This window comes from Helobdella robusta (assembly GCF_000326865.2).
Source record: "Helobdella robusta unplaced genomic scaffold HELROscaffold_11, whole genome shotgun sequence".
NCBI classification, from domain to species: Eukaryota; Metazoa; Annelida; class Clitellata; order Rhynchobdellida; family Glossiphoniidae; genus Helobdella; species Helobdella robusta.
The window spans coordinates 798,089-805,697 of record NW_008703617.1 but is presented as its reverse complement, the minus strand read 5'-3'; positions in this window follow the sequence as shown (position 1 = coordinate 805,697).

Here is a 7,609-nt window from a genome sequence, read left to right as displayed (position 1 = left end):
CCAGAAGGACAACGAACGAACGAATGAACGAAGGAACGAACGAATAACCGATTGAATGAATGAATGAACTTACGAACAAACGAATGAATGAACGAACAAACGAATGAATGAACGAACAAACGAATGAATGAACGAACGAACGAATGAATGAATGACAGATAAATAAATTAAATTAAACCTCTCATTTGGCAGTTGGGTCCTTTCCAGCCTTCGGCGCACACTCCATCACACTCTAATTTATTATTATTTTATTACTATTATTATTATTTTATTATTATTATTATTATTATTTTGTTATTATTATTTTATTAATATTATTATTTTATTATTATTATTACTTTTATCATTCTCAACGCTCAGAATATCACCGTTGTTGCAGTGTTTGAAGATGGAGGAACTCGTCGAAACTTCGATTTCAAGTCGGGCTGTAATTATCATAATTTATTATTATTATTACGATGGAGAAAAGAGAGAGAGAGAGTGAGAATGAAAGAAAAAAGCATGAAAAAAGAGAGGGTATATTAATAGTAAGAGAAAGAGAGTGAGAGAGAGAAAGATGGGAGAAATGGGAGAGAGAGAAAATATTGATTGGAGTAAAATAATAAAAATGATGCATGGTCATTATGATAGGAAGCAGAGAGTGAGAGATAGGAAAAGAGTGAAGAAAAGAGTGGAATGGAAAGATGATGATAGGGAGAAAGAGAAGAAAGAGAAAGAAGAAGAAGAGAGAGAGAGAGAGAGAGAGAGAGAGAGGGACATACTAACTGGAATAAATGGCACTACAAACATCTGTAGTTCCGCAGATTTGTAAATTGTTGACGCATCTCTTGTTGCAGGCATCTGGATTGCCATAGGAGTGACACCTCGTCCCGTTCTCTTCCACACATTTGCATTTGTCGCGTTGTAGTAGTAGTAGTAGCGACAGCAGCAGCAGCAGTAGTAGTAGTAGTTGTAGTAGTAGTAGTAGTAGTAGTAGTAGCAGTTATAGTAGAAGCAGCAGTAGTAGCATTAATAGTTGTAGTAAAAGTTATGTTGTATTGATTAGTTGGCTGTTTAGTTGATCAACATCACCATCATCATCATAATTATCATAATTATCATCATCACTATATCATCATCATCACCATCATCATCATTTTCTTCTTCTTTTTCATTATCATCATCATCACTATATCACCATCATCATCACCATCATCATCATCTTCTTCTTCATCATCATCATCATCATCACCCTCATCATCATCATCATCATCATCACTATATCATCATCATCACCACCATTATCATCTTCTTCTTCATTATCATCATCATCATCATCATTATCATCATCATCACCATCATTTTCACCGAGACAAAAGCCAGGGTCTTGTTTCTTTCCCAGCAAATGAACAGGCAGAGGTAGGCGGTCATAGAGCCAGTAACTTCAAAAACTTGGCCTTCATCCTCAGATGTCAACGTGTAAGCGAGTAGCGAGTTGGCCAGACTGTTCACCTGTTCACCAGACTGTTTTACTGGGTCGTTGTGAATTATAAATAAATAATTTCACATGATAAACATAATTGTAATGACAACGGTGACGGATGCAGAAATTAGGAATGAATAATTTCAAATAATGATCAAAATTTTAATGGAAATTTTTAGAAAAAACACGAGTAAATACCGTTTAAAACCGACAAATAATACCGATATAAATACCGACTCATGTAGACGGAATGGAACATCTCTCCCCCACACTCGTCCAAACCGTTAGCACATAACAAGTTGCACATAGAAGACGATACCGACTGAATAACTCGGTCCACACAATAGCACTCGTACCGGTTCTATACCGTTATAATTATTATAGTTATTATAATAATTATTATTAATTATTATTAATTATTATTAATTATTTTTATTATGAAATAAACTTTACAGTCAATGAGATGAGATGTGATGTCTGCTTCGTGCAGAAATGCTTGCACTCCTTGTACGAATGAATTCTAGTGGCATCATTGTGTACAATGTAGGCATAGCAGCCGATGTAATTGTGGTCATCTGTCGCCTTTGTCGCTACTGCTGGTAGTGATGATTATGATGGAGATGATGCTGAAGATGATGGAGATGATGATGGTGGTGGTGTACTAAGACAAAAAAAATCAACTTTCATGAGCCGTTGATAATTGATCGAACAGAGCCGCCAAATTTATCAAACAAATTAGCATAATTAATAAGACTAATAAGAATAATTAGTGTTAATAATAAACATTATAATTATTATTTATTAATTATTATTTGTTTTATTATAAGTTAAATATTTATTTCATAAAGTAAAACTTCCATTTGTTTACAGGGTTTGAATCGATCGAACCATGTTTCAGTTAGCAAATAATAATGATATCAACCAGAAAATGATAATTATAATTGTTATTATTAATATTATAATTAATATTATCATTGTTAATAATAATAAAAATGTTAATAAATATGATAGTTAACAGAAATAATTAATAATAATAATAATTATTATTATTATTATAATTATAATAAACCAATGAGTCAAAAACGAATTTAAATATTGTAACATCTATTATGAAGAACGTAAACAAAAACAAAAAACAACCATCAAAATTTATTATTATTATTCATTGAATCATTCATTCATTCATTCATTAATTGATTCACTCATTAGTTCGTTCATTCATCTCTTCGTTCGTTCATTCATTTGTTCATTCATTCGTTCATTCGTTCATTGATTAATTGATTGATTGATTGATTGATTCATCCATTGATTCATCTATTCATTCACAATGTTAATATTAAATGGGTTGTTAGATTATTTGGTCTATTTTACAATAGCAGTTAATATATCAACAACAACAACAACAACAACATCATCATCATCCTCGGCATTATACTTGATAATGACGTCATCAAAAACAGCAACAACCGAAACAACAACAACAATGTTATTAGTACGTTTTGAAACGACATTAGCAATGCAAGCACAAACTAAAGCAAGAACAACAACAACAAGAAAACAAACAACAATAGTTAGAGCAAGAAGAACAAGAAAACCAACAACAACAGTTGCTACAACTACTCCTACTACTACTACTACTACTACTACTACCACTACTACTACTACAACAACAACAACTACTACTACAATTACTACTACTACAACTACTACTACTACAACAACAACAACTACTACTACTACTACTACTACTACTACTACTACTACCACCACTACAACAACAATTACTACTACCACCACTACTACTACTTTTACAACTACTACTACTACTACTACTAAAACAACTGCTACAACTAATACTTCTACTACTACTACCACAAATGAAACAGAAACTCCTACTGATAATACTACAAACACTACTATTCCTCAAATTACTACTGCCTTTTCAAAGCTAACTCCTAGCTCACTTCGTACAAATACAACAAAAACCAATCAGGCTGTCATAATGCCGGTCATAATCATCGTAACTGTCTACTTGCTTCTGACTATGATGGCCTTCAAACTGTGGACCAGCTGGCGGGGAGGTAATGAAGAATTAGACGAGGATGAAGATGAAAGTGATGATGAAAGTGAAGATGATAGTGAAGAATAAAGATGGAGGTGAAAGCTAGATGAAGGTGAAAGTGAAGGTGAAAGTGAAGTGAAGGTAAAGATGAAGGTGAAGGCTAGATGAAGATGAAGGCTAGATGATGATGAAGCTAAATGATGATGACGATGGTGATGATAGCTGTGATAATCCTTTTTTTGTTGTTAGTGTTGTTCACGCTAAATGAAATGAATCAATGATAAGAACTCAAAGTACAGAGCATCAAAGAGCTTACCAAATGAATTTATTCTATTTAATTATACATCAAACTAATTGTAATTTGTTTTTATTTATTATTTTAATTTTTATATATATTACTTTTTGTTTTTATTCAATTAAACATCAAAAAGAAGAAAGTTCCGAGAGAGTTCATATCGTAATGCAGGCGAACGGAATGTTGTACGTTCTAGTAGCAATGGTCAAAATGGTTGTGTCAATGATTTCTCTTAGTAATCTTAAACAATACTAAGCCACTTAGAACAGAATTAGTTTTAAAATGGCTATTTCGATTTTATAAGTTCAATCTTTGTCATATTATTCCCAATCTGATGAATTGGCTTATCGTTTGGTTATATTTATCTTTGGTTTTTATTTAGAAATGTGACTGTTGATTTTCCGCGAAATGAATGTTTGTTTGTTTGTTGTATGTGTGTGAGTGTGTGCATGTGTGAGAGAGAGAGTGTGTGTGTGTGTGTGTGTGTTCCCGCCAATAAATTTGCCAAATCTTTAGCATCAGCAACAGACCAGAAACCGCCCACACACGCATTCGTAGGCTTGTGTCAACAGCAGACATAAAAATGCATAACAATAGTAGCTTGGTTGTCTGTATGTATGCATGTATGTATGTATTTATGAATGTATGTATGTATGTATGTATGTATGTATGTATGTATATATGTATGTATGTATGTATGTATGTATGTATGTATGTATGTATGTATGAATGTATGTATGTATGTATGTATGTATGTATGTATGTATGTATGTATGTATGTATGTATGTATGTATGTATGTATGTATGTACGTATGTATGTATGTATGTATGTATGTATGTATGTATGTATGTATGTATTATTATTATTCAAAAATTTGTATAGCGCTAATTACAAACAAAATGTTTCTCAAAAGCACTGTCTAAAAAAAAAAACAAAAAAAAAAACATTTGAATTGCTACGATAAACCAAAATCTTAAAATCTTATAATGAAAACAAAAATGATTTCAATAATTTCTTGAACAATTTTTCTGTCAGTTCGGACAGTCTTAGATGACTTGGTAGACTATTCCAAACGGCTGGTCCACATACTAAAAAACTTCTCTCAGCCATTTTCAAGTTGGTTTGGGGCACACATAACAAGTTGCTATCATCAGACCTTAAGCAGACATTTTTAAAAGACAGTTGTTTCGGTGCATGCATTTCTTTCAAATAAACTGGCGCCATTCCCTTTATAAATTTGAACATGATTGTTGATATTTTGAACAAAATTCTTTTTTTGACCATCAACCAGTGCAGTTCTCTGAATATCGGGGTGACATGGTCAAACTTTTTCGCACCAACAACGATCTTAGCTGCCCGATTCTGAATTGACTGAAGCACAGATAACGATTTTTCATGCAAACCATAAAATAGGCTGTTGCAGTAATCCAGTCTAGAATGAATAAACGAATGCACTAAACTTTGAATAACATCTTTTGCGGATTATTTTTAATTTTCGCAGTTGTAGGGTTGCAGTACCATATAAAAACTTGATATGTTCAGTCATTGCCAGTCTAGAATCAAAAATGACACCCAAGTTTGTAGCTTTGGGAATGAAGTTTATATTTGAACCCTCAATGATAACTGAATTAATTTTAATTCTAGACAGCTGTTGCCAAGTTCCAACCAGAATTTGCGTCTTACTTTGATTGAGCTTAAGACGATTATTTGCCATACATTTCTCGATCTCGATCAAACATTTAACAAAACGATCAACTGCAAGATGAAAGTTGCTATAGGATTCTGTGGCGAATAGCTGAATATCATCTGCAAATGCATGACACTCCAAACCATGTAATCCGATCGCCTCAATAATTTCAGAGGTGTAAAGAATAAACAAGATCGGTCCGAGAACCGAGCCCTGTGGAACACCAAATCTTATCGTTTGAACCGAAGAGGTCTTATTCTTGTAGATTACCTGTTGAGTTCTGTTTGTTAAGTACGACCGAAACCATTGTTCGACAGAGCCAGTTATTCCAAATCTATGATTAAGACGTTTCAGAAGAATGCAATGGTCAACACAGTCAAATGCAGAACTCATATCTAAGAATCCAAGAAGAGATGGTTTACTGTTGTTTATATTTTCATGAAACTTAGATAACACATGCAACACAGCAGTTTCGGTAGAATGATGTCTTCTATAGCCTGACTGATATACCGGTAACAAATTGTTTTTATCTAAGTGTTTCATAAGCTCCTTAGAAACTAATCTTTCAATTAATTTTGAAAAGAACGACAGATTTGAAACCGGTCCATAATTATTAAGATCAGAATTGTCTAATTTTTCCTTTTTCAAAAGAGGAGAAATTGTAGCATGCTAACATAGCCGGAAACTCACCAGTACGTATGCATGTATGTATGTTTGCATGTATGTATGTTTGCATGTATGTATGTTTGCATGTATGTATGTTTGCATGTATGTCTGGAGAAACTGGTCACATTCAGAGATCTTGCTGAACAAACAATTTGCCTCACTTTGAAATTACCTTCGTTCATACTGAAAAATTTTGCAGGCGTGCCAGACAGTTCACATATAAACACATCATGATGTGTGTTATATTAACGAGTCAAGTAACAAGCTAAGCCAAATCTGGGAGTGTTTAGAAATCGGCAGCCTTACGTGCAGGCGAGCTCGTCTGTTAACTATTTAAACTCGCATTTCTTTTTCTTCCTACATAACCACATCTATTAAGACGCTTGTTTGACTGTATGTCCTCCTATGTTCTTCATACAACTCCATCGTCTTTTACCTGCCAAACCCAAATCTTTCAAAAAGCTGTACACTCAACAACCAACAACACCTCTGGCTCCGACTTCAACTGCGTACAACAAACACCTCAACCAACGTTGTTCCATCTCACTAACAAGCTCTTCATACTTGGCTGTTTTGACTTGCCGCTATATTAGCCTCATACGGTACAGTCAGTTGAATAAAAGAACAGTGTCTGCTGATACCGACTGAACCACCACATTGGGTCTCGCTCTTGTATCCTTTATGAACGATGGGTAGCTCCTCATGCCCCCCAAATCTGCCATGTCTCTTGAACCAATTTGCAAACCAGTGGTTGGGACGGACTTGTCTTTTGGCGAATTCACATTTCATATATATTCTGGTGACATACCATTCAATGATTTGAACGTAAGAACTGCAATTTTGAAGACTATACTTTAAATGTATGTATGTATGTATGTATGTATGTATGTATGTATGTATGTATGTATGTATGTATGTATGTATGTATGTATGTATGTATGTATGTATGTATGTATGTATGTATGTATGTATGTATGTATGTATGTATGTATGTATGTATGTATGTATGTATGCATGTTTGTACAATTTTATGTATGCAACAAGGAAAATAGGTACATAATTTTCTTGTACAAAAACCATAGTACTCGCAAATGTTTGTAAAGCGTACACACACACACACAAACAAATATAAATACACATAAATGTACATACACACAAATTTCCACACACATTCAAACACACACACACACACACACATGCGTTCATAATTACGCTCGCTCAATGGAAATGGACATATATAATGAATTTACATAAGAAAGTGAAAAAAAAATTTTAAATGACAAATAAGGAAATAAATAGGAGAAAGTGACAAAGAAGGAGAGAAAGAGAGATAGATAGATAGATAGATAGATAGATAGATAGATAGATAGATAGATAGATAGATAGATAGATAGATAGATAGATAGATAGATAGATAGATAGATAGATAGATAGA